At 40.5% G+C, this 25,599-nt stretch overlaps 1 protein-coding gene across 3 annotated transcripts in view; it reads left to right on the forward strand.

The window, feature by feature from the left end:
- Positions 1-4,472: 4,472 nt before the first annotated feature.
- Positions 4,473-25,599, forward strand: part of LOC120517231 (inactive rhomboid protein 2-like) — a 54,171-nt gene continuing 33,044 nt past the window's right edge. Inside the window, exon 1 of one of the 3 annotated variants that reach the window (XM_039739409.1) lies at positions 4,473-4,668. The gene's annotated coding sequence lies outside the window, so the exon portion shown is untranslated. The remainder of the gene's footprint in view (positions 4,669-25,599) is intronic. The other 2 variants (XM_039739407.1, XM_039739408.1) reach the window with 2 other exon arrangements.

Consider the following 25,599-nt stretch of genomic DNA (forward strand, 5'->3'; position numbering starts at 1 on the left):
TTGCTCCATCCATTATTTTATACTGGCTGGGCACAAAGCTATCTTTTTGTTCAGCCTGCCAGTCCCTCTGTTGTTCCTCTTGGGTCTCCCATCCAGGTAGTAGCCCATACTCCACCCTGGCCTTGATGCCCGTTCTTGTCCCACGCTGGCTTAATTAACACTGCTTTTGCAGATATAGCAAAGAAAGTTCTGTTTCATGTTAACTTTCAGGGGATTAAAGACTATACCATAATTTAAGTAACTATGTGCAACTGATATTCCATTGAAATTAGACACTTAAGTGAATTTAACATTAGCTTTCTAAGATGGGTCTTACATTTCCAGCCCCTAATTGTTTATGCATGAGCGGAAACAATTACTATTTTTTTTTCTTTCCCTTCCATCAGCTTGTCGCCGACAATGAGGTCACAAAATGTCGCCATCCAGCCCTGTCTGCTGTTAAATCAACTGCTTGCCGCAGACTAATGTGCTGTAATTCAAGGTCTTCAATGATGTTATCAATCCAGCGTTTTTCGTTGTCGTCCTTTAGATCTTCTTTCTGTTATGTGGCAGTGCATGACTCTTTGTGGTACTCGTCTTCCGTCCATTCTGTTGACATGTCCAAACCACAGGAGTCGTCGCTTGCGAATTCATTCACTTAGCGTTTGTTCCTGCTGCAGTCTGTTTCTTATGTCTTTGTTTCTTATTCTGTGCATTCTAGTTACTTTAAGAAGCCTCCAGAGCTAGAGCCACAAACTATTCTTATTCTGTAATTATTGCTTTCAAATAGCTAGCAATTTAACTGCAAACAAACATTTCAGAATTTCTTACTTCAACTTCTTGTAGCAGGCACAGTTTTTTCATGGGTCTGTCCAGTGTGCTGGTATTGGTCTGCTCACAAACTCTTCTGACTGCACCTTTGGCATCTTGGCATCGTCTTGACGATTCGACCCATTATCCAGAAGTTACGAGGCGCAGCATCATCAACTATTAGAATAGTATCCCCTGATTCAAAATTTGTTCTTGGTGTAAGTCATTTTTGATGTCCTTGAAGTATTGGCAAGCACTCTTTAGACCAGGGGTCACCCACCTTTTTGAAACTGAGAGCTACTTCAGGGGTGCTGACTAATATGTAGTGCTACTTGTTTGATACAAACTTCCTGAATAACATATAGTGGTACGGTTCACCTTTAATGGTATCTATACTAATAAAAGGCAACTGACTCACTGACTGACTGACTGACTGACTGCCTGACTGACTGACTGACTGACTCACTCACCACTAATTCTCCAACTTCCCATGTAGGTAGAAGGCTGAAATTTGGCAGGCTCATTCCTTACAGCTTACTTACAAAAGTTAAGCAGGCTTCATTTCGAAATTCTACGTGTAACGGTCATAACTGGAACCTACTTACGTATATATAAACGGCCATAGCCTGCAGCTCGGTCGCCGTGTGAGGTGGAGTTGCGTCCCTCATCGTCACTCCTCCCACGTAATTGAGTGCCTGTCCATATAAGGCCGTCCGTCAGCAGCAATCCAATAGACACGCTGCCGCTAAATATTCGTGGGTGAAGGACTGTGCGAAGATGAGATAGTCAGGGATAGACTAGTGTTTGGCACAAACTCAGCGAAAGTGCGAGAGAAACTTTTAAGTGCCGGGTCTTAGCTAACATTAAATAAAGCCGTGGACATCGCGAGATCACACGAGATAGCACAAGCACAGCTGAGAACCTTCGATGCATGTACTCCGAGCAGCTCACGTGAACTGACTGTGAACGCAGTACGCAGAGAACAAGGAAGAGCTCCAAAGAGCGCTGAACAAAAAACACATTACACAATTGAGAAGGCAGCAAAAGAATATGAAGCGAGTGACGCATACAAGCATATTCATAAGTGCAGCTACTGCGGAAACAAAGCACGGTGTAAACCTTAAGTTTAAATTAAGTTCATAGACACGCTGATGCTGGCGTTTGTCATGCCTACGACGAATACGATATTTGCGAGATACAAGTTTAATGAAAAGACGCAGGGTATAAACGAGACTTTTGATCACTTTGTAACGGAGTTAAACTTGCTGGTGAAGGACTGTGCTTATGCAAACGAATAGGAAAGCAAGGTGTAAAGCTTAACTTTAAATTAAGTTCATAGACACGCTGCCGCTGGCGTTTGTCATGCCTAAGACGAATACGATATTCGCGAGATACAAGTTTACGGAGAGGATGCAGGGTATAAACGAGACTTTTGATCACTTTGTAATGGAGTTAAAATTGCTGATGAAGGACTGTGCTTAAGCAAATGAAGATGAGATGGTCAGAGATAGAATAGTGTTTGGCTCAGCAAAAGTGTGAGAGAAACTTTTTTACGTTCATAAACACTTTGCCGCTAAATATTCACAGGAAAATCCACAACTTAATACCGGGAATGCCTGTTAAACATTTTAGATTCACGAGTACCGATTTGGGTAGTGAACACTTCAATGAATGAAACCTGTTATCTTTACAACGGTTGACAACGAAGATGAGATGGTGAATTGACAATCATGTTACGTTATTTTCAAAATGTTTCCTTTTCTTTTTCATAACTTCTTTAACACACTACTTCTCCGCTGCGAAGTGCGGGTATTTTTCTAGTTATTAATATATTGGAAATTTTTCCTTAGTTTTTCTGCCATGTTTTTCTTTATTTTTAGGGGGTAAAAACTGCGCCTAGCTCCCCATCATAGCTGCAACCCATTTGCTTGTTTGAACTTCGACTGCAGACTACCCCCCCCAATCTACATCAAGTGTTATTGATTCAAAAAGAACAGCAACACAATTAAACACAATTTTTAGACAGAGCTCCAAGGTGTCTAGTACTATTTTTAGAACATGCCCTGTGGGCAACTCGTGTGGTCCCTGTGGGCAACCAGATGCCCACGGGCACCGTGTTGGCTACCTCTGCTTTAGACCATCTTTTCCAGAACAAATCGGCCAACTATTGGACTTCAGTTCCAGTGTCATTTTTAGAGACCAGGAGGCATGCTGGGTTGTGTCTTCAGTAACATTAAGTGACTGGGTGTGAGTGCCTCCAAATCATTTGGGTCATTGGATGTCTTTGTGAGGGGTCTGTTGTTGATGGCTGATTCTACTTCACACATTACCATTTGGAGACTTTCGTCATCAAGTGTTTGCTGGTTTAGAATCTTTCTTACGCTTTCAATTTGACTTTCCCATTGATGAGAGGATGATGGTGGAATGAAAATCCATTTGACTTCTTTCTTCATCATGGCAATGCAGATTTTTCCTTGGTTGACACTCGGTGTTAAACACTTTATTGAGACCTGTAGTTTGCACGCATGACAAGAAAACTACTGAGGAAATGGAAATGCAAAATTCAGCACTAGAGAAAAGTCATGATTAAATATAATGATGACTGAGTTTTTCTATAGAGCATGCTGAGTAAGGTTTTGTGAAATGGAAGCTAAAAGTTTTTTTCCATGCAATTTCACTGTTGCGAAATCCACTAAAAATAAGATTTTTTTTTTTTTTGGAGGGGATGGAGTTTTTAAAAGGATTTTTTGGGAAGGGGCTGTGGGGTGACTGGAAAGAAATAATCATTGCTCCCCAACTATTTGGCTATATTGTACACCTCTTCTTGACCAAAGAATTTCTCAGAAAAGGCCCTTGATGGTGATCGGAGTTTCGCCAAATAAAACCTGCTGAGCTGTCTGGTGCTTTTTAACCATTAGGGGGCGCAAGACGCCTTCTTATTGAAAAAGTAGACGAAAGAAAGAAAGAAAGAAAATCTCTTGGTTCGCGGAAATCTCTCCATAAACCATCATTACGGTGCACACAAAAATAATATGAAGACGTTTTCCCCGATAGCGGTTGCTGTTATGGTCCCATTTTTCTCAAGTCAGTTTTATTCATTGCAGTATCACTTATTGCCAGAACCTTTTCCAGTTGCATCGAACGCAAATAATGCACTCACCAACTGTGAATGGCACAAAACTTTGCTTTATCAAATAATGAAATACAAACATTCAGGGTGCGCACCGTCTTTTTCACCAACAAAATCTGCAGTGTTCAATGAACGTAACAGCACGCAGACTGCAATGCCGGCAAGCGTCAAAGTGTTGTATATTTTAGATTCACGGGTTAATAGGGGGCTCACTTTCTAAAATCTGGGATCATATCCGCAAAAGATAATTAGGAAAGGGTGTGAATTTGTACCCTTTTCAGCAAATTTTCAAGTCAGTAGAGCCTTGATCAAGGAATAAACCGTAGATATTTTGGAATAATTTTTATTTTTTAAACACTTGTGTTTAATTTTGTTTAGCGAGTTGCAGCTCATCGATGGTACTTTAAGTTTTGTATGGGTGCGTTCCAGGGATCTCTTGTAACTGATGCCATTGCAAAGCTTCACGTCCGCCCCCGGTTGACCATCTGCGCCCATCGTCGATGTGCCATCTTCATTCACAAGTAAAGCCGAGAGCATCATCGTGCCCGCTTAGGTGTTATATAGCGCCTTTCACGCCAATTATCTCCCTGGTCTGCGGCTCCTCCCACACCTTCCGCAGGTAGGCGCCCCGCCCATCGCTTTACCTCTGAGGAGTAGGCGGTAACAGACCGGAAGAAGCGGCGTGCGAAACCTGCAGCGGCTCCACCCGCAGAGTTCACGCTGCTCCAGTTTGGGGCTTCTTGGCACAGGTGAGTGCAGTCGATGGATTCGGGTTGGGTTTCTGCTTAATGACATATTCTTTTATTTATTTTTTTTTTAAACGTGGAGAAAGAAAAGAATTAAGTGATGCACGCACACGAGGCAATTGCAAGGACAGAAAAAAATGGGATGATAAGAGCACAGTAAGCTTCGACAGGGTATTAAAGTGTTCGCCCTGGCGGCGTTTCTTATGGGAATAATTCGCTTCACAGTGCTGCAGGCACGCGACAGACCGTCACGCCAGCCCTTTCGCCCCCGTGGGTTGCGGTATGCCCAGCGGGGTGCCCTGAGATGGCCTCCCTCGGCCAGCGCGCGTGGCACTTGTTACACGCAGCTGCAGTTTTCTTTAATACCACTGGGTGTCCGCTACATTGTTTCGCGAGTTCCGGGGGCCTTCGTGATTTTCGGTTGACCACTTTCTAGACGCCACCTTACTGATACCCAAAATTCCTTGACCAATCTGAACGCCACAACGACAATAAGCTGCACGGGCAGCCTGAGAGAGAGGCATTGGTGTCGCACGGTCGTGGGCGGCCGGCTGGCCCGCTGACTGACTGACTGGCTGGCGGGCGGCGAATATCGTGTTGAACATCGAGTTGCTTCTAGTCTTCTAAGTACTTGTCCTGACACATTTTGGAATGACAACAATGCTTCCCTGGAGCCTGGGAAAGGGGATGAGAAAGTAACGTTTTGCCCTGCAGGTATATCGGTTTCGTGTCAATGAAAAACTGTATCAAAGTATGGAAGGAATAAGGAATATGTCATGGGAATCGGCACAGGTTCCTGGATTCAGAGAGCCGTGAAATAAAGTGGATTTCTGTGTCGAGTAATGGGGTGATGCCAACAGGTATTCGCAGCAAGAATGAGACTTTTGGGACGGGGGGATGGGTGGGCTGATGAGGGAGGGAATGATGCTTAGGCTGATTAGTTGTGATGGTCGTGACACAACTGGTGCTCTAGACAAGATCCTACCCAGAGCACTACCCTTCTGAGAGATGACAACATGGTTTTAACTTAAACGTTACATAACATACACCACATCTATTGAAATAGTTGCACATAGTAAACACAAAAATGGAAACACAGTAACTTATAACAAATAATTCATCGTGGACTCCACCTCTCTTGCCTGTCGATTTCACTCTCAGTACTACACGTATTTCTGTAAAGCTCACTTCTCAGATTCTGTCACTTCGACGCACCTTTGTCACTACCACCAATGGTAGCCGAGCCCCCATCACCTTCTGTGAAAACATCGTCCGTATTCTTTCAAATACTTCCCGTCTTTGAAGGCAATTTGGGTTGCACCTCATTAGTATTTGGTGACCCACCATTGTTTTGTTACGTTATTTGCTTTATTATTGTCAAATGCTCCACTTTAACTTCTTTTTATTCATCAAAATAATAATAAAAAAAAAATTATCACAATCCGTAACTAAACCTCACACTCCTTAAATATTGGTCATCTTCCCCACCACTGAGCTACCAAAGCCAAAGGGACAAAATAACTACAAAACCAGCGCAAATCAACCACAACACAAACAGTAATTTTCTTATTAGCTTGTATGAAACAATCTTTCAGAATCAAATCTCAAGTTAGGCCCTGTGGGGAGACTTCAGGTAAAAGTTGACAGAAATGAACACAGCAGTTAGCCAAGGTGGTCTTGTTGCTCTCAGTGCTTCAGCTATTATCCTTTGCAGTTGCCATAGGAGTGTGCAGATGCTTGGAGAATGGCAGGTTGTGGAGGGCAGGAGTTCTAAAGTCTGAGGGTTAATCAGATCAGCAGCTGCGGTGCTCTAATTCTTTTGGTGAACCAATTAGTAAACCAATAAGTGTCTAACTAGAAGTTTTATTGCCACTTTCGAGAAGTCAGAAATCTTTCACGCTGGTAGCAAAAGGGTCACTGATATCCTATTGCCCATTATCAGGAAGTATATACTGTAAGTGATACTACCAACATGGAGAGAAGGTTTCTTCATTCATCTCCCAAAGAAAGGCAAACTTAGAGTATGTACCAACTGTGGAGGACTTACATTGCTGAATGTTATTTATAAAATGATTACTAGTATTATCATAAATCATCTGTCCCCACAGGTAGAACCCACACTCCGTAAAGAACAAGCCAAACTGTTCAAGCATTAATCAGATAGATACCTACAGTAGTTTGTAATAATAGAGCAAGCACAGGAATGGAGATTCTCCCAACACAAGTTGCATCAGTCATAGAACATCTTAAAAATAAACCTTGATAAACTCTAATGCGACACCAAAAGTCGGTTAGTCTGGCACAAACATGGTAATGGTGAAAATGTTTCCCTTGTTATTCAATATTGTCTTTGATGATGTAATGAAAAGATCACTGAACATTCCAAGAGGCATAAGCTGAGGAATATATTTACGGTTCAGAGACTTTGACTATGAGGATTTTATTTGCTTGCTTTAGCCAAAATACTTCAAATGAATTTAGAATGGATGGGAGTCCATCTAGGAAAAGCTTGGGTTGCTGCTGGAAGAGGTGCTGGTGAAGCCAGCAGGGGGTGCTTACACTGTGGTCTGAATGTGGATTCCAATGCCCCAGTGCAGTGACGGGGACACTGTGCTGTTAAAATGTCACCGTCCTTTGGATGAGACATAAAACTGAGGTCCTAACTCTCTGTGGTCATTAAAGATCCCTGGTCTTCCTTCATAAAGAGTATGGTGTACACCAAGAGTTCCCAAAGTGGTTGATATTGACCCCCTGGGGTCGATAGTTTCAATAAAAAAATTTTGGGGTGTACGACAGCATAAATAGACCCCCATACTACTACTGTTTGTTTGTTACTTCAAAATATCTATGATTCCAATAGGTGCCTAATTAAGAAGTTAAAATAATTCAAAAAAACACTTTTTTGATAAAAACACATTACATACCAAACTTGCGAACAAAAAGGGAAAATGTGTCATTAAAAGAGTCACACGTAAGAATGTATGAAAATACATGCGGCACAAACCTGTCTGTGCATTGCCTTATCGAACGTATCAAAGCAAGTGCGGACATGAAAAATAGTAGTTGCATGTGACTAGGGGGTCGACGGTTTTAAAAGTTTTTGGTAAAGGGGTCTGTGGCCGAAAAAAGTTTGGGAACTCTTGGTGTACACCGATGTCCAGGCTAAATTGCCCACCAAAGTCTGGTCATTCTGGCCCCCTAATCATACCCAGTCTCTAATTGGCTCACCCCTTCACTACCTAAAATCGAATGTGTGGTGAACTGATTGGTGCAAAAATGGCTGCCATGACATCATCCAGGTGGATGCTACTCATTAGTGGTGGTTGAAGTGGCTCCCCACTGTCTATGTAAAGCACTTTGAGTAGTGAGAAAAGCACCATGTAAATGTATTATATGAACTGTTATTTTGATTATTATTGTTATGCTGACGGGACAATCCATTGAAGAAGTCAGTGAGTTCTGTTTTCTAGGCATCGCTATTGCTAAGAACGGAGGCAAAAATCTGGGTGTGGAAAATCAAATGAAAAAAGTCAACCAATGTTTTTTATTGTTAAATTGTGGAACTCCTCTCAGCATGCTTGTTCAACCAAAATTTAAATATTTAACATTAATGTGAAATGAATACTGCTGTGAGTCATAGAAGATGACAATGGAAATTTGGATACGGGTATTTGTAAATCAATGCTGGAGAAGGATTGTGAAATGTATTAGTGTGAACAGATTTCAAATGCATAGCTATGTGAAGAACAAAGCAGGGTGACATTTTAAGACTGAAATCAAGCAACATAAGTGGATGTGGATAGGGCATTCCCTTTGCAGGAGAGACAATGTTTCCAACAAAAAAGCACTTGACCAGAACCCAGCAAGTTCAAGAAGGATAGGAAGACCAGCCCACAACTGTCAGTCGCAAATGCTCTTAGATCTGCACGAGCTACTTCTCTCTCTTCTGTTCTTATCCTTCCTAACCTTTCATCAGCTTTCGATTCCTTGCTTATCTCTTCCCTTGAGAATCCATTGTTTGGCTTTGGACTGGTTCCATTCCTATCTTTCTGACCGATCTTTTTGTGTCTCCTGGTCTAACTCCTTGTCTTTCTCACAAAAACTTTTCACAGGTGGGGCCTCAAGGATCAGTGTTGGCTCCACTTATCTTTCCTCTCAAAATTTTCTCCATATGTGAAGTTATTTCTTCTCATGGCTTCTCCTACCACCTCTATGCTGAGGTTTCACAGACCTTCATCTCATTTCCCTTATATTACTGCCCACATCTACAGTTGTCCCTTTTGCCATCTCATCCTGGGTACATGCTTATCACCGTAACTTAAAGGATAGGTTTGGTATTTTTGAAGTCAAAGGTGCTATAAATGCATTTGCCACATGAAATTGTGTTCTAAAGTTAACTGCCTTTTATAAATTAACAATACGTCGTATATGTATATACATAACCAGTCCTGATGCTTTACATTGAACCCTACAGGGCTTCAATGTAAAATAAAGACATAATAACTTACCAAATATGCCCTCATTGAGTTCCGATGAAAGAAAATGCCTTCTGTGTTTCTGACACGTTAGTGACAACAAAAGTGATCCGTAAAAAATCATTTGAGATAGATAGATAGCTAGAACTCCATAATGCAGCTGTTCCACTGGTGTCCACTGTTCCTCATTTCACTCCTTTTGCTCTTCTGCTTCAGTCTGTCCGCTGGCTTCCTGTTCCTGCAAGATCCAGTTCAAAGCTCTTGTCTTGACATTTGGTTCCCTGAATGATTTTGCTCCTTGATATCTCCAGTGTTTGGACCCTCCACGTGTCCCTTCAGGAAGTCTGCTATCTCTCTCTCTTCTGAATGCCATCCTTTTGCTAGATGTGCCATGACTGGACAATAGTTCACTGTTCTTGCTCCAAATCGGAATGATCTCCCTTTGTGTTTTGGTGTCTTTTGAAAATGCACCTTTTCATTAAATATTTTGGAACTGTTTAGTGTCTCAGCTGCTGTTGTGACAGCTGTTTTTGTGCTGTTGTTCAGACAAAGAATTTAGGAAACTAATGTTTGTCTTAATCTAATTGTAGCTATAACTATCTAGTACTTCTACTCCCTCTTCCTTGCTTTTTTTTGTCTTCTCTGTGGCTTTTGATTCTTGCACCTTCTGATCATTCTTGTATGTGTTATACTTTGCATTGTTAAGTCACCTTGCATAAAAGTGTCTACTGAACTAATAGTAAATCTAAAATAAAACTTTCATTTTCATCTCATTGTGGCAAACGGGGCCAGTGCCACCATTAAGGCAAATTAGGCATTCGCCTAGGGTGCAGATCATAAGGGTGGTTTTTTTTTATGGGGGGCAGCCACATGGGTAAGCTGCGGAACAGTCGGTTGGCACACTAGTAAGCTCGGTCTAGGGCACAAAATAACCTAACACTGGCACTAATGGCAAAGGGAAAACAAATGTTTGCTTTAAAGTTTTAGAAGATAAGCAGGGAGGGTGGGTCTGTTTCTGACTTTTGTTGACTTCACTAGTTAGGACGCTGTTGCAGGTTGCACTGTAATGGCAAATGGTTTGCATCTGAGAAGTTTCTCTGTGGTAATGATGTGTCTTGCAGTGATGACGGAATTGTGCTGTTAAACAGTGCTAATCGGGCTTACTGACGTTTCTTCTTGGTCACACTTTGCTCAGTGCTGACTTGTAAATCAGGGATTACAGTGCCTTTGTTTAAAGTCTCCTGATGAGTCAGCCTAGACTGCCAAACATCCCTGCACATCATCTCTTCCTGGAATCAAAATAAAATTACTGCTTAGTGTGTGGAACTGTTAACTGGATTAAATGGGAATTATCTTGTTAGCTTTCACCTTGAGGATGCAGTACAATTGGTGCCAGATATCAAGACCCCTTGTGCACAAAGAGAATGCCATCACCTCATAAATTATAAAAAGCTAGTTTGCAGAAGAATGATGATTTGTCTTCTCTCATATTGGAAACTCTAGGGTATACCGGGTGATGAATCAGCTCATGAGCTGCAAAGAACTATAAGGACATGAGTGAACACACTGGGGAAATGGTTCATGTTCTGCATGGTAGTAATCTCATTGCCATAGTCACCAATGTGGCTCAGTACTGAGGACGCGAGTTGGGTCACAGGCTTGCTGGGGAGCATTACAACAGCTCTTTTTAAAGTCCTTGTTATATGACTGAAAATGAATATTCACCAAGAGAAAACTCCTTAGATATGTAGGGACTGCTGTGCCTGTGTGGCAGGCTTGGGTTTCATGGCTTGTTATTACCTTGCATCTCTGTAGCCATTTTTGTTTTGTCAGTTTAGTTACAGTTTGCAGTTGTCTTTGATAATCAGTAAATACAAGTATGATTTTTTTTTGTGTACTTGGAAATGTAGTTTTGAGAGAGTGATATGTTATTAGTGTTAATTTATGACTGTGTATTAGCTGTTGTAACCAGTTTACCTTTTGTAAAAGGCAGCATGGTAGTGCAATGGTTAGTGATGATGTTCTTGTCTTGCATCCTGAGCTCCTGGATTTGGACTGACATATTTGAAAATTTTCTTACCTTATAAAGATTCGCCGTACAATAAAGATTTTGCTTACTGAAAACTTTCAGGGCTATCTTATGGATTTTGGCCTTCTAATCATATAAAGCACCTTTAATTGTTTTTTAATCACATAACATTTTATTGCAGTTGCCTACTTTCATGACGTGTAGTTAACCCTTCATATCTGCATCCACGGATTGAAAATACAAAAAGTAAAAAAAGAAAAACGCAAAGTTCCAAAAAGAAAAACTTAAAAATTCTATATGCTAAGTACTATGCTGAATCCATGCAAATGAAGTGATCTGTGCGCATAACCTTCTGTAGCCTCATGCCATAGAAGCTGAATTAAAATGACTGACAGGAATAAACTTACAGCTCCTATATGTCAACCAAATGCTGAGCCACAACACTGCTTTTACATTGGCAAGCTCTGTTCACACAAAGCACCCTTGCTCTACTCTGTAGTTCTATCGACCCTGTCCTTTGGCAATCGCCACCATTATTAAAGGAAAGCTCTTTTTCGCTCACATATCCTACCTCACTTTTTGAGAATTACCAATTGAAAATGGAGGAACCATGTATAATATTAATGATAATACATTTAATTTATATAGTACCTTTCCTGTGCTCAAAGCTCTTGTAAAAAGTGTTGTAATTTCTTCATGATGTGACTAAAATGTATGCAAATCCCCTTAAATGAAAGCATGCAATGTGCACTTTAATTACATCCGAGTTGATTGATTTATCATTTAAACTCTAGAGTAGACGAGTAAATCAATGAAAATGGGTTTTTGCCCCAAACATTATGGAGGACACTGAATCTTTTGACAAGAAAATAAAACTCTCAGATCTTTTACAAAGTGGCATATCTCTTGCAGAAATCAATTTTCCTTAAATCATACAGTATAACAACTGCTTACATAAGCATTTGCATTGTATTTGGTACTAAAAGTAATCTAGAGTTGAGTTAATATATACAGGAAGACGTGCATAGGTTATATGTAAATAAGACATAATTTTATATAAGGGTCCTTGAACACTCATATATAAATAATATATGCTTAACTGTCAAATAATGTGCCGGCTTGCAGACCAACCACACGCATTACCTGGTAGGTAACCACCCATACGATTAGATTGTGATTAAGACTTGGAATGCTATGTATGTAATTACCCCGATCTCCAGGCTGTCAAATAAACGAACCACACGCCGTGGTGCAATGTAATGAGCCTTTACCTCTAACGCTGACGTCCAAGGTTTGATCCCTGGTGAGGGGTGCAGTAGACTGTGTACGCCTGATGAGCCCAAATTAGGGTGAAACACGCATACTCTTTGCATTATTTGACAGTTAATAATTATGTACCGTTCTATGATCTGCTTCTCATGTCGGATGTTTGCCGACTTGCAGACCAACCACACTCATTACCTGGTAGGTAACCACCCATACAATCAGATTGTGGTTCAGACTTCGAATGCTATATATATATATATATATATATATATATATATATATATATATATATATATATATATATATATATAGGGGAAGATAGATGGTGCTATAATGTGCCAACCCGACACAAACAGACATTAAAGGCACATGTGAATTTTTATTTATTTATTTTTTGTTCTTTATTTCGCCTTATACAATTTCTTGTATTAGGAATTTGTTAGTTTTCGCATACCCCTTGGTGTCAGAGCGCAGGGTCAGCCATTGTACAGCACCCCTGGAGTAATTACAGGTTAAGGGTCTTGCTCAAGGGCCCAGCAGAGTAGGATCTCTCTTGGCAGGGATTCGAACTGTGTCCCCAACAGCCCAAACTCACTTTCTTTACTCTTTTATCTTTGCTTTCATATTTTCTGTTTATCTGTTATTCCATTTCTTTTCTCCTCCACTACTCCTCAGCAGCTTTGTCCTCCTCCTCCCAACTCTGGCTCTTGGAATACTACTAGCTGGCCCCCTATATAGGTCACCCAGAAGTGATCCAGGTGCTTGTTGACCTACTTCCGGCAGCACTTCTGGGTGTGGTGGAAGAGCTGCTCTCCAAGGCTCAGCACCTCTTATCACAGCGGCAGCACAAGCAGATCCCAACAGGGCAGCACTAAACTGCCACTCCCATGAAGCCCTGTGGGAGTCTGAGGCACCGCTGCAACCCAGGGGGGCTGCCATCTCGCATTCCGGGGGAAGTGATGTTCTAGCCATGCTTGCTCCCCCAGTCCTTTCAGCGTGGAGGTGTCCTGGCCGTCCTCCACAATATATGCAGTACAACAACTTGAACATCCTTGGTACTACTTCTACTAGGACTGCAGCTCAGACATCACACATCCTGTTTCATTAGCAATTGGGACAGCCATGCTGTTACGTTAAAAAGAAGTGGCTGCAACAAAAGAATTTAATACCTGGACTGAAAGCTGTGGCACATAAAGCACTTGTCAACCCAACAAAGATATTTTGCCTTCTCTTCATATAAAACTTTGATTGATGAAAATTTTCATGAAATGGATGAACAAGGCAGGTGAAGGATTTTGATGTTTGAGGCAGATGTTTCCACGAATAAATGATGCCAAGACTAAGGAAAGCATTTTTGTTTGTCCACAAATCAGACACTTCATCAATGACAAATGCTACAAAGATGAGTTTATAAGGCTGGTAGAATTCAAATGGAGGGTGTTCAAGGATATTATTGAGAATTTGGTATCTACAGAGCATCAAACTACATCCGACTGGCTGACAACATGTTTCAAGCATGCAATACCATGAAGTGCAACACGTTGTTGAACCTGCCTTCTGCATTCACACTTGGACTTCTTCCTTACTAATCTTGCTGCTATCAGTGATGAACATGGTGAAAGCTTTCATCAGGACATTACCACGATGGAAAAGTGGAATCGGGGCAACCATCATTGCTGGTTGGCTATTGATGGACACTGAAATGAGAAATATCCAGTGCTGAGTACAATTGAAAATTAACAGTAAAACTCTAACTCATCTGAATTAATGCAATGTGTCATTGTCATTAAGTGATTAAACACACTAAATTCAATGAAAGTTAATTTAATGTTTCTCCAAATTCCCACGTAACACAGTCAAACTGAAATTGTATTTGTGTTCAGCTTGAAGCTGTCTATCATATATCATAATCGCCAAGCATTTTCAGGAAGCAAAACTTTTCAAAATATTTGTTTTATCAGGCTTTTAATATTCACTCCATGCATAAAATCTTATGTTTAGTTGCATGGAACTCTTTTGGTAAGTTTTTATTTTTTTAAAACACTTAACTCTCTTGTTTCTTGGTTTAGTATATCCTGACTGCAGGTTTGTCGCAAATATGAAAAATTTTCAGCATGTGGCATTCCCCACTCCAAGTAAATCCTTTTTAGTTAATTTTTTTAATAAAAATTCTGACCTTTCTACTTAGGGTAGTTTTGGATACTTTATGCAAAGTTTGCATATTCTCTTTATGTTTGTGTGGCTTTTGTCTGGGAACTCTGATTTCCTTCCTCTGTCAAAACACCTGCTAACACGTTGGGTGCTGTGAGATCTCTGTGATGATCTGTTGACCCATATAACTTGCTCTCTCTTCTCATAATGTTATACTGGATAAAGTGGATTTAGAAAGTGATTGTACATATACTCCTATGGAAGGTTCATTACTTAGATTCATAGTACTTGTTAATGAAATGTATTGTCATGGGGGGCTTTAAATATTAACTAGGATCACTTTTACATATAGCAGAACACAAGAGCAGGAGTATTTAGAAGTTCTGTAATCAATGACTGTTTTTAACACAGTTTGTTAAAGTATCAACATGGGATGAAGCCTGTCTGGATTTATTATTTTGTAATAATCAAGATAGGACTGAGAGGAAATAATCAAACCACTAGAGTCGAGTGACCATACTATAATACAATTCTCCGTGTTTTGGAAGGGTGTGGATGCTAAGACTAAAACTCTTAAGTTTATCTGCGGTATGGCAAATTTTGAGCAGATGTGTCAAAGTCTAAGGAGGATAGACTGGGATAAGCTTCTAAATGTGTAGACAGTCGAGTCAAAGTGAAATGGGTTTAAAAATGTTTTACATGTAATGCAGAAGCATCTAAAAATTTGGAACTAATAGGTAAGCTGAAAAGGAAAAAACAGCTGTATAAGGTGTATAAGACTAATAAATCCATTGTGAATCTTAGGGCACATGAGAACATGAGGGCAACCATTAAGAAGGATATTAGGGAGGCTAAAAGGCAGAGTGGAATATAAAAGATAAGTGAAAGATGATCCAAAGTTTTTTTTTTTTAGTAATTTGGTAGTAAAAAAAAGTCAAGGAGGAGGTGAAGTACATCAGGAATAGTAAAAGGAAATTAAAAAATACATACAGTGAAATAGCAGATGCTCTAAGCTTGCATTTTTGTAAGGTCTTCACATGAGGAAGGTTATCCACTTAATTTCCGCTAAATTGGACTACTATGGTGATACTGAGGGATTTGGAAATTGTAGAGGGAGAAGTACTGCTGTGATTAAATGGGCTGAAATCAAACAAATCACCAAGACCAGATGATATTTACACTCACGTTTTTAAGGAGGTTAGCGAGTACATACAGTATATAAACCCATGACACAAATTTTTAGGAAGTCACTGTACCTCTGGGTAGTTCTAAATGATTGGAAGATGGCAAATATTATAACCGTATACATAAACGTGACCGGGCAGATCCAAGCATTTATAGGCCAGTAAGCTTAATGAGAATCACATGAAAATTAAAGGAATTATTAAGGAACAGATTGAGCAACAAATTGCAAGAACAGAAGTTTTATTAAACTGTCAGCATGGGTTCCACCTGGAAAGATAGTATTTTACTAACATACTGTAATTCTATAAAGTAGCATGAAAAGGGTATGATCGAAATAGTGCATGTGGTATTATTTATCTTGACTTTCAGAAAGCTTTTGGTAAGGTGCCACACATGAGGTTGGGCATCAAGGTAAAAAAAAAAATGGGAGTTGAGGGTGGTGTTTGTAGACGGATGCAGAACTGGCGCAGGTACGGGAAGTAGAGGGTTATCGTGCAAGAAACCTTATCTGATTTGGCTGACATTAAGAGTGGTGTTCCACAGGGGTCAGTGCTAGGGCCACTGCAAATTTTTAATATATACAAATTATTTGATAGGAGTATAAGTAACAAGCTGGTTAAATTTGCAGATGATACCAAGCTAGGTTGATTGGCAGATAATCTATAATACATTGAATCATCACAGAAGGACTTGGGCAGCATATAGGCTTGGTCAGATTTGTGGCAGATGAAATTTAATGTAAGCAAATGTAAAGTATTGCATGGAAGAATAAAAATGTTAGGTTTGAATACAAAATGAGAGGCCTGAAAATCAAAAGTACACCTCACCTCATGAAAGGGATCTGGGAGTCCTGGTGGACTCTACACTATCAACTGCCAGACAGTGTTCAGAAGCCACTAAGAAAGCTAACAGAATGTGAGTTTATATTGCGCCTTGATGTGTAGAGTACAAAGTCCAAGGAGGTTATGCTCAAACTTTGTAACACACTGGGTAGACCTCATCTGAAGTCCTGTGTACAGTTTTGGTCTCCAGGCTACAAAAAAGGACATGGCAGCCCTAGAAAATGTCCAGAGAAGAGCGACTAGGCTGATTCCAGAGCTACACGGGATGAATTATGAGGAAAGACTGAATGATGGGAACCAGTTCAGGTTAAGGAAAAGGAGATTAGGTGGAGAAATTATGGAAGTGTTTAAAATGATGAAGGGAATTAGACCAGTGGATGAAATCTCTTACCTTAAAATGAGTTCAAGAACACAGGGACACAATTAAAAACTCACTAAGGGTAAATGTCGCACAAACGTTGGGATGTTTTTTGTCACACAGAGGACTGTAGACACATGGAATACGTTACCAAGCATTGTGATGGAAAGCAGGACTCGAGGGACCTTAAAAACGCAACTTGACATTGTTTTGGAGAAATTGAGTGGATGGGATTGGTGAGCTTTGTTGGGCTGAATGACCTGTTCTCATCTAAGGTTTTTCTAATGTTTCTAATTGTGCACAGACAAAAACACTAAGAAATGTCTCCCAATGCTTTGCTAATCCACTGAACAAAGCATTATCCTAAACCAAGACCTTGGTTGCTATTTGAGATGCAGTTACGTCAGAACTGTAATAATTGTGCTTCTTGTAGAAATTGGCTTTATTTGGGCAATGGTGATTTAATTAAAGGACTGTACATTGCCCCCACCTGAGTGACTCTGTTTTCTCAGAATCCCTAATGTATTTATCAGTGACACAATGGTGCGGCTGGTAGTGCTGCTGAAGCACATCATTTAGATGCTGGTGGTGTTCTTAAGTGAAGTGTGCAGCGGCTATGTGTGCAAGTGTGCTCTGAAATGGGCCAGTGTTTTGTCTAAATAGTGTGCCTCAACACTGCATGGCTCGGACCAGGACAAGTCCTTAGGAAAATGGATGAAGAGTTAATGTAAAATATCTGGTATAGTAACAGTTATTTGCTGCACCAAATGTTGTGGACACAAACACCTTGTTAGTCTTCTTAGATCTTGTAGTGCAGTGGCTCACAGACTCGATCCTGGGGACCCAAAGTGGCTGCAGGTTTTTTTTCCAACCAGCTTCCATTTTTCATTGGACTCTTAGCCTAATTGAGTTATTCATTATTTCCCAGTTTCTGTATTTTGGAGTCAAAGTAGAAATTACAAACTAAGTTTGGTAGATTTTTTTATTAAAATGTAATAAGCAGTTATATGGGGAATATGTAGGTTTTTTTTTTTTAAGTTAACAGTATTTTCAACCTCATTTTAATTCTGCTTTTCCAGGTGTTCTGGTTATTTAATTGATTATTTACTAGTTAGTGGGTCTGACACTGAAGTGATTGCAGCTTTCATCATCCTGGGTGTCTGCTAGGCTGGCTGTTAATTGTCATTATTAGGGTTAAATGAAGGGAACAAACTGCACAGGAAAAGGGAAAATAATAGGAAAACAACAAAAGAGACTTAAGCATTTATAGCTTTAGAAAAATTAGAAATATTTCTAAATGTCTTATAAATGTAAAAAACCATACTGTTGCATTTTTGTGGATGCAGAATAAGAGAAGAGTAATAAAAAAAAAACAGCTAGTTAAAAGAGATCAGTTGTTATCGATTATTATCACTGATTGTGAATCTGGTTGGAACAAAAACCTGCAGCCACATTGTGTCCCCAGGTCTGAGTTTGGAAACCACTGTTCTAGTGCATTCAGAATGTGGCCTGAGTGGTTAATTCAGCACTTATTTGTTTCCTGAGCCCAGGTTTTCCAAAGAGAATTGATGTCTGAGGTTTCAGATGATGTTTTGGGACCATGGTTATTAGTTTTGCATAGTGTCTGTGTGTTCTGGTCTTCCTCTTTTCTCTTACCAATATCTTTTTGCTTGTTTTGAGTGCTTCACAGACTCTGGCAGACACTTGACATTTCATGTGACTTTGTGGAAAACAAGAGCTGCAAGGCAGAAGATAAGCTTACTTCTAAAAATAACATCAAATGAGTAAAGAAATCGTTAATTAACCAAAAACACTTTGTGTAGTGTTTTATTGGTCTCTTGAGCTTTTTAGAGCAATGTAGCCTAGTTGTTACTATTATAGTCGAGCATAGAAGTTGTCTAAAGTGTTCTGGTCTTGTTAGTTACTATGGTTAAATATGTCTTCACAAACAGAATATGAATTAAATTGTTTTTAATCACATTAACATTGTGCATTTGAGATATGTTAATGGATGGTTTATAAAAATGTATCTAGTCTTCAGATGAAGTAATTGGCTGTCACAGAAATTGCAAGAAAAGGCAAAGTAAAGCTGAGAGACTGACAATCCCAGTGACTGCCAAAAGTGAGCAGGAGCTGAGCCCGTAGTATGTCACTGCAAAACCCTCTCCAAAACTTCAGTGGGATTCGACAGTTCACACAGCATTCTGCAGAGGCAAAAGCACGCCCCGTTTTCTCTGAATTTACTGTATGGCTGTCTGCCTTCACACACACTTGTTGACAGGATAAGGATTTATTATGAAATCCTCATTCATCTTGAGCAAACTAGCAGAATTTTTGCATACAGTTTGTTAGTTAAATATTCCTTAACGGCTCGGTCATCTATAGTGATACTCCATTTGCATCACAGAGCTGGCACACTAGTAGGGTACACAATAAATTGGACATCATTTTAGTGCTCTATCAGTACTGCTACCCATATAAAATAATTTGTATATGTAGACTAATATGATGACATGTGAAGTATAAATATATAGATAGAGAGCAGTCTTGCTTCTGCGGTTTATAATGCTAAGTACTATGTGGTTTGTTGAGTATCATTTTGGCAGCTTAGTCATTTTTCACTGTAAATGCCAACAAGTATAAAATAGCTGCAGTGCAACAGTTGTTTTGCAGTTGTCTTTGAAAAGAGAATTATATAAACTGCTCAAAAAATAAGGAACACTTTTTAATCAGAATATAGCATCAAGTTAATGAAACTTGTGGGCTATTGATCTGATCAGTTAAGTAGCAGAGGGGGTTGTTCATCAGTTTCATCTGCTTTGGTGCACTAGACGGGCAACAAAGAGACGACCCCCAAAACAGGAATGAATAGTTTAACTGGTGGAGGCCACTGACATTTTTCCCTCCTCATTTGTTTTTGTTTTTACTAGTTTTTCATTGGCTATAGTCAGTGTCACTACTGGCAGCATGAGGTGATACCTGGAACCTATAGAGGTGGCTCAGGTAGTCCAACTTGTCCAGGATGGCAGGCACATCAATACATGTTATTGCCTGAAGGTTTGCTGGGTCTCCCAGCACGGTCTCAAGGGCATGGAAGAGATTCCAGGAGACAGGCAGTTACTATAGGAGAGCTGGACAGGGCCGTAGAAAGTCCTTAACCCATCAGCAGGATTGTCAAGGATGAACGGGATGAGCACTGCCAGAGCCCTAGAAAATGACCTCCAGCAAGCCAATGGTGAGAATGTCTCTGACCAAACGATCAGAAACACTTTATGAGGGTGGCCTGAGGGCCCGACGTCCTTTAGTGCAGTGTTTCCCAACCTCGGTCCTGGGGGTACAATGTGGCTGCAGGATTTTTTCCAACCAGATTCCTAATCAGTGACAACACCTGATAGCACTGATCTCATTTAATTAGCTGGTATTTTTCTTTTATTCTACATTCAGAAAAGCACAGCAGCATGATTTTTGCATTTGTAAGACATTTAGAAATATTTCTGCTTGGTACATTTTAATATTATATTAATTATTATTAACATATTTTGTTTAACAAACTTAGTTTTCTAATTTTTATATTGTTCCCAGAACATGGGAAATAGCACATCATTTAATTAACCCAGGAGTCCAATTAAAAACAGAAGCTGGTTGGAACAAAAACCTGCAGCCATTGTGTGCCCCCAGAACCGAGGCTGGGAAAACCTGCTTTAGTGGGCCTGGGGTCTCTGCCTGGCAATGTGGAGCTCAATTGGCATTTGCCATCAAATACCAAAATTGGCAGGTCCACCACTGGTGCTATGTGCTTTTCACAGATGAGAGCAGGTTCACCCTGAGCACATGTGACAGACGTGAAACAGTCTGGAGAAGCCGTGGAGAATGTTATGCTGACTTGTAACATCGTTCAGCACGACTGGTTTGGTGGTGGGTCAGTGATGATCTGGGGAGGCAAATTCATGGAGGGACGCACAGATCTCTACAGGCTAGACAATGGCACCTTGACTGCCATTGGGTATCGGGATGAAATCCTTGGACCCATTGTCAGACCCTATGCTGGTGTAGTGGGTCCTGTGTTCCTCCTGGTTAACGACAATGCCCGGCCTCGTGTGGCAAGAGGATGAAGAAACTGATACCATTGACTGGCCCCCACGCACACCTGACCTAAATCCAATAGAATAGGTCTGGGACATTGTTTCGGTCCATCCAGCGCTGGCAGGTTGCACCTCAGCCTGTCATGGAGCTCAGTGATGCCCTGGTCCAGATCTGGGACGAGATCCCCCAGAACATCATCCATCGTCTCATTAGGAGCATGCCCACCCCCGATGTTGCCAGGCATGCATACAAGCACGTGGGGACCATACAAACTATTGAGTACGATTTGGAATTGCTGCAGTGAAATTTCGGTAAAATGGACTAGCCTACTTGCCACAGTATTTTTTCACTTTGATTTTAGGGGTGTCTTTGAATTCAGCCCTCTGTAGATTGATAATTTTCATTTCCATCAAACGATGTGGCATCCTAACACATTACTCAGACCATATCAGTAGAGATAGCCAGCAAGATTTTTTCCCCATTGTGATCTGATGTCTTTTCAGTGTTCCTTTAACTTATTTGACCTGTGTGTGTGTGTGTGTGTGTATATATATATATATATATATATATATATATATATATATATATGCACACTAGAGGGCTCCGCCCCCTGATCGCTTCTCTCACCCACCCCTGTGTTTGGATTACTGGATATAAAATTGAACAAGATTGTTATTTTCAGGGGAATTGTTTCATATGCATTATTTTCACTTTAACTTTAAAAACTTTTGTAAACACAATACTTGTCCTTTATTTCCGTCCCCGGGCGTGGTTACATCTCTTTATTGTAGGACGTATAATGCTGCTCGCATTGTGAAGGGGGGGCAGCTGAGCGCACGCTAAGGAGATGCCGTCGGATCATCTGCTGTCTTTCTACTGCTGACGAGCTGCCTGTTCTGCTTGTCCCATGTTGTTGTTTTAAGAGCTGGGAGCACATGATGCATGTCTGCCAAAAGCAATCCAACAACTGCTAGGTTAGATGTCCATGGACTTGTTTTAAATGATGGCTCACTGCCTGGTCTCACGTGACGTTGTAAAAACAATACTTGTCCTTTATTTCCGGCCCTGGGCGTGGTTAAATGTCTGTCTCGCAGGACGTATAACGCTGCTTGTGTTGTGAAGGGGTCGGTGGCAGCTGCTGTTACGCTGCCCGTCGATCATTTTAAAGCCTATACAGCCGCTGTCCTTTTTGCCACTTCGTGTCTCTGCTGCTCGCGTTGTGAAGAGGTGGGGTTAGAGTGGCTGAACGCACGCAAGGAGAAGTTGTCGGATCACCTGCCGTGAGCTGCGTGTTTTGCGTGTTGCTTGTCATTGTTTTAAGAGCTGGGAGCAAGTTAGTGTCTTTCGCATGACTTCATATTGTCTTCTGAGAAGATGACGTCTCGTCTCCCTAGTCTGCCTCCCCAAGATTTTTTTTTATAATAGATATATATCCCAATTTTGCTTAGTCGTCTAAAAGGTCACCACTCAAATGAGCACACTTTCTATGAGTACTTCCTATTTAAAAAAGTTAAGATATTCAGTCTGAACACAATAAAAGATGAACATACTGTTCTGATATTCACATGTGCAGTATGCTATGTTAATATTTAAAGCAAATAGGAAATAGTAAAAAAAAAAGAGCTAGGGTGTAAGTTGCTCTTATTTGTTTCTTAAAGTTAAGCTAATTGGCAAAAAGGTTTCTATGTTTAAAGCTGATGTCACATTGCTCGGGTTTTAGTCATCAGGTATGCCAGGCTTGGTTGACCACAGTTGCTGATCTCATTGCGGGGGATGTCAGTTTACATTACTGAAAATTATTAGCAACTGTGTGCCAACCTCCCAACATAGTCGTGCTCGCCATTTTTTGTGACAGCCAGTAGCATGCTGCTTGACGGAGACTTTGCTGTACAAAGGGTTAATTGGTATGGCAAGTTCAGCCACAGCTTCAGCCTTTTTTTTTTTTAGCTGAGTAATTACAAACACCTGTAACACCAATTGTCCCAAACATTATGGAGCCCTGAAATAGGGGGGGACCATGCAGAACAAATGATGGGTACTGTATGAACTGGCGATTTAAGTAAACACAATTGTAGGTGCAATTTGTGTATAGAAGGAAACTGTAGATTTGCCAGGGGGAATATCCATCATCAATAATATCCTAAAATGTATCTGTTAGTGTATTCTTGTTGTAAACGAAACAAACAGCAAGAGATGACGAATAAGACAAAGTAAATACCAGAGCTGGCAGATGACACCATCCCAGGTAATTCACTGCACAGAACCCTTCAGCTTTGATTGTCCATTTAATCTGTCTTAATTGGTTGGCAGAGTAAATGTGATTGATTCAATGTACAGTAGATGTGGATGCCCTGAACATTCAAGTACAAGGCTTGCCATTACTACTTTGTTTTTAACAATTTGTTATGAAGAGATTTTTCACTTGTTTTTGGGTTCCTAAGGCTCTACCCCTTTGAAAGTCATAAGCATGGTACTTGGCACTGTTTTTGGCAAAATGTAAAATTTTAAAATTTAAATAAATCCAGTGGGAAAGTTGCACTGCCAAATAACAGAAGTGGGCGTCTGTGGTTTTTCTTGTTTGTTTGGGTAATCCTTCTGTAAACGCATGTCAAAATGAAACCTTTGCAGCTTATCAGTAAGCAGTTTTTCTGGTAAAAATAGAAAGACAGACAAACATGGATGGGCTTTTACAGTTGACTTTTTTTTTTTAATTCTTTCTTGTTTTTGTCTTATGATAATTAAATCAGTGTGGACTGCATTAATAATAACCTGAATACTGACTTTTTTCACTTAGTGACAGTGGTACTCTGAGTTCCATAATTTAAAAGCACTAAACAGAAATGAACTTTTTCTTAAATATAGTTTATTAACATTTATTTCTCCACTGTGTTGGTGTACTGGTACTAGTATATTTAAATCTCGGTCTGCTGGCTCACAATATACACACTTTCTCTGTTTGTCGTGTTCTGGGATTTTACGTTTTCTCTCTGACACTCCGAAGTCGTCTGCTTTCTGCATATCATCCTTCAGACATCTCACTCTTAATTTCACTCTGGTCCAATGATCTTGGAAACGATTTTTAACAGGTAACTCCTGTGATCCAATGTGGTATTTATTAACATACTAGCAAAATACCCGCGCTTCGCAGCGGCAAAGTACTGCCTTAAAATTTTTATTAAGAAGAAAATTAAACCTTTTTAAACTGAGGGAAAATATGCCAATAATTATTTGTTATGGATCTCTTTGTATACCACATTGTGAGATCGGCCCTCCAGTTGTAATATGACCAAGCTGTGCGCTGAGCTTACTCTTGAGCATGCAACATGCAGTTGGCCATGTGAACAGTAATCTTGTTTCAAATCGCACAGCTTGGATTGCTGCTGTCATAATCGGTTTGAGTTTCATGGTTTGTTTCAATTACGACAGTATTTGTAGGACTTGTGTTGAAGAGACATTCGGCCTCTGTCAAGCGTTGTAAGCATACAACCGGTTTCATCGATAACTTCACATCCAGCTTTTGAGAGTTTAAACATTCATAAACATCAAAGTGTCCACTACTGAAATCGTCACCTGTGAATCTAAGATGTTTAAGAGGCATGGGCGGTTGTCGAAAGTTGTAAAATATTTGGCCATTTCGGTACACTTGAAAGCGACAACTGAACAATTCAGCAGCAGCCATCAACTCGCATGCAGATGCATAGGTGAAGGGCTTAAGCATTTCACTCTTCTAGTGCTCCTGTGTAGTATAATTATCTCCTGTACCGTCATCAGTCCACACCGTGAACCTGTCCCAGTCATTCAATACATAAGACTCAATGTTCCTCCAGATATCAAGAGTGAGCCTGATACGGCCGTGCAATATGTAACACAGAGAATGGAAAAGGCAGGTGCCATCTCCGGGCATGGAAACCACTCGGTAAATGACAGTTCTTTGATCGATGGTGATCACCTCGATAAACATGTTAATGGGGGTAAGGTTGGAATGATAAAGGAAATGGGTACCTGAACAATGTAAAGTAAGTCTAAAATACCTACACAATAACTATAATCGTAATAAATGAACAATAAAACAGCGGAGAAGCCGTGGGTTAAATTAAAAGGCCGTAGTTATCAGCAGGGAGACGTGAATCCCGTGGCGTAGCAAGGAAGGGAATGTAGAGACTGGAGCGACGGACGGCCTTATATAGGCAGGCAGCCAACAACGTGGGAGGCGTTGGGATGGGGGACCCAACGCCGCCTCACACGGTGACCGAGCTGCAGGCTATGGACATATATATGTACGTAAGTAGGATTCAGTTAGCGTTGGGAACCCACGTACCAAATTTCTTGAAGATGGGCCCATAAGTAACAAAGACCGTTGAAAAGTTCAATATGGCAGCCGACAGTGGCATCATACCACCGAAATAAGTATGTACATTGGTTTTGGTTAGAGCAGGGAAGCCGCCAACCAAATTTCATGAAGATGGGGCCATAAATAAGAAAGTTCTACATGGCGGACGTTGTTGACCGTTATGACCGTTGCACGTAGAATTTCGAAATGAAACC

This window comes from Polypterus senegalus, chromosome 17 (genome assembly GCF_016835505.1).
Source record: "Polypterus senegalus isolate Bchr_013 chromosome 17, ASM1683550v1, whole genome shotgun sequence".
Taxonomy (NCBI): domain Eukaryota; kingdom Metazoa; phylum Chordata; class Cladistia; order Polypteriformes; family Polypteridae; genus Polypterus; species Polypterus senegalus.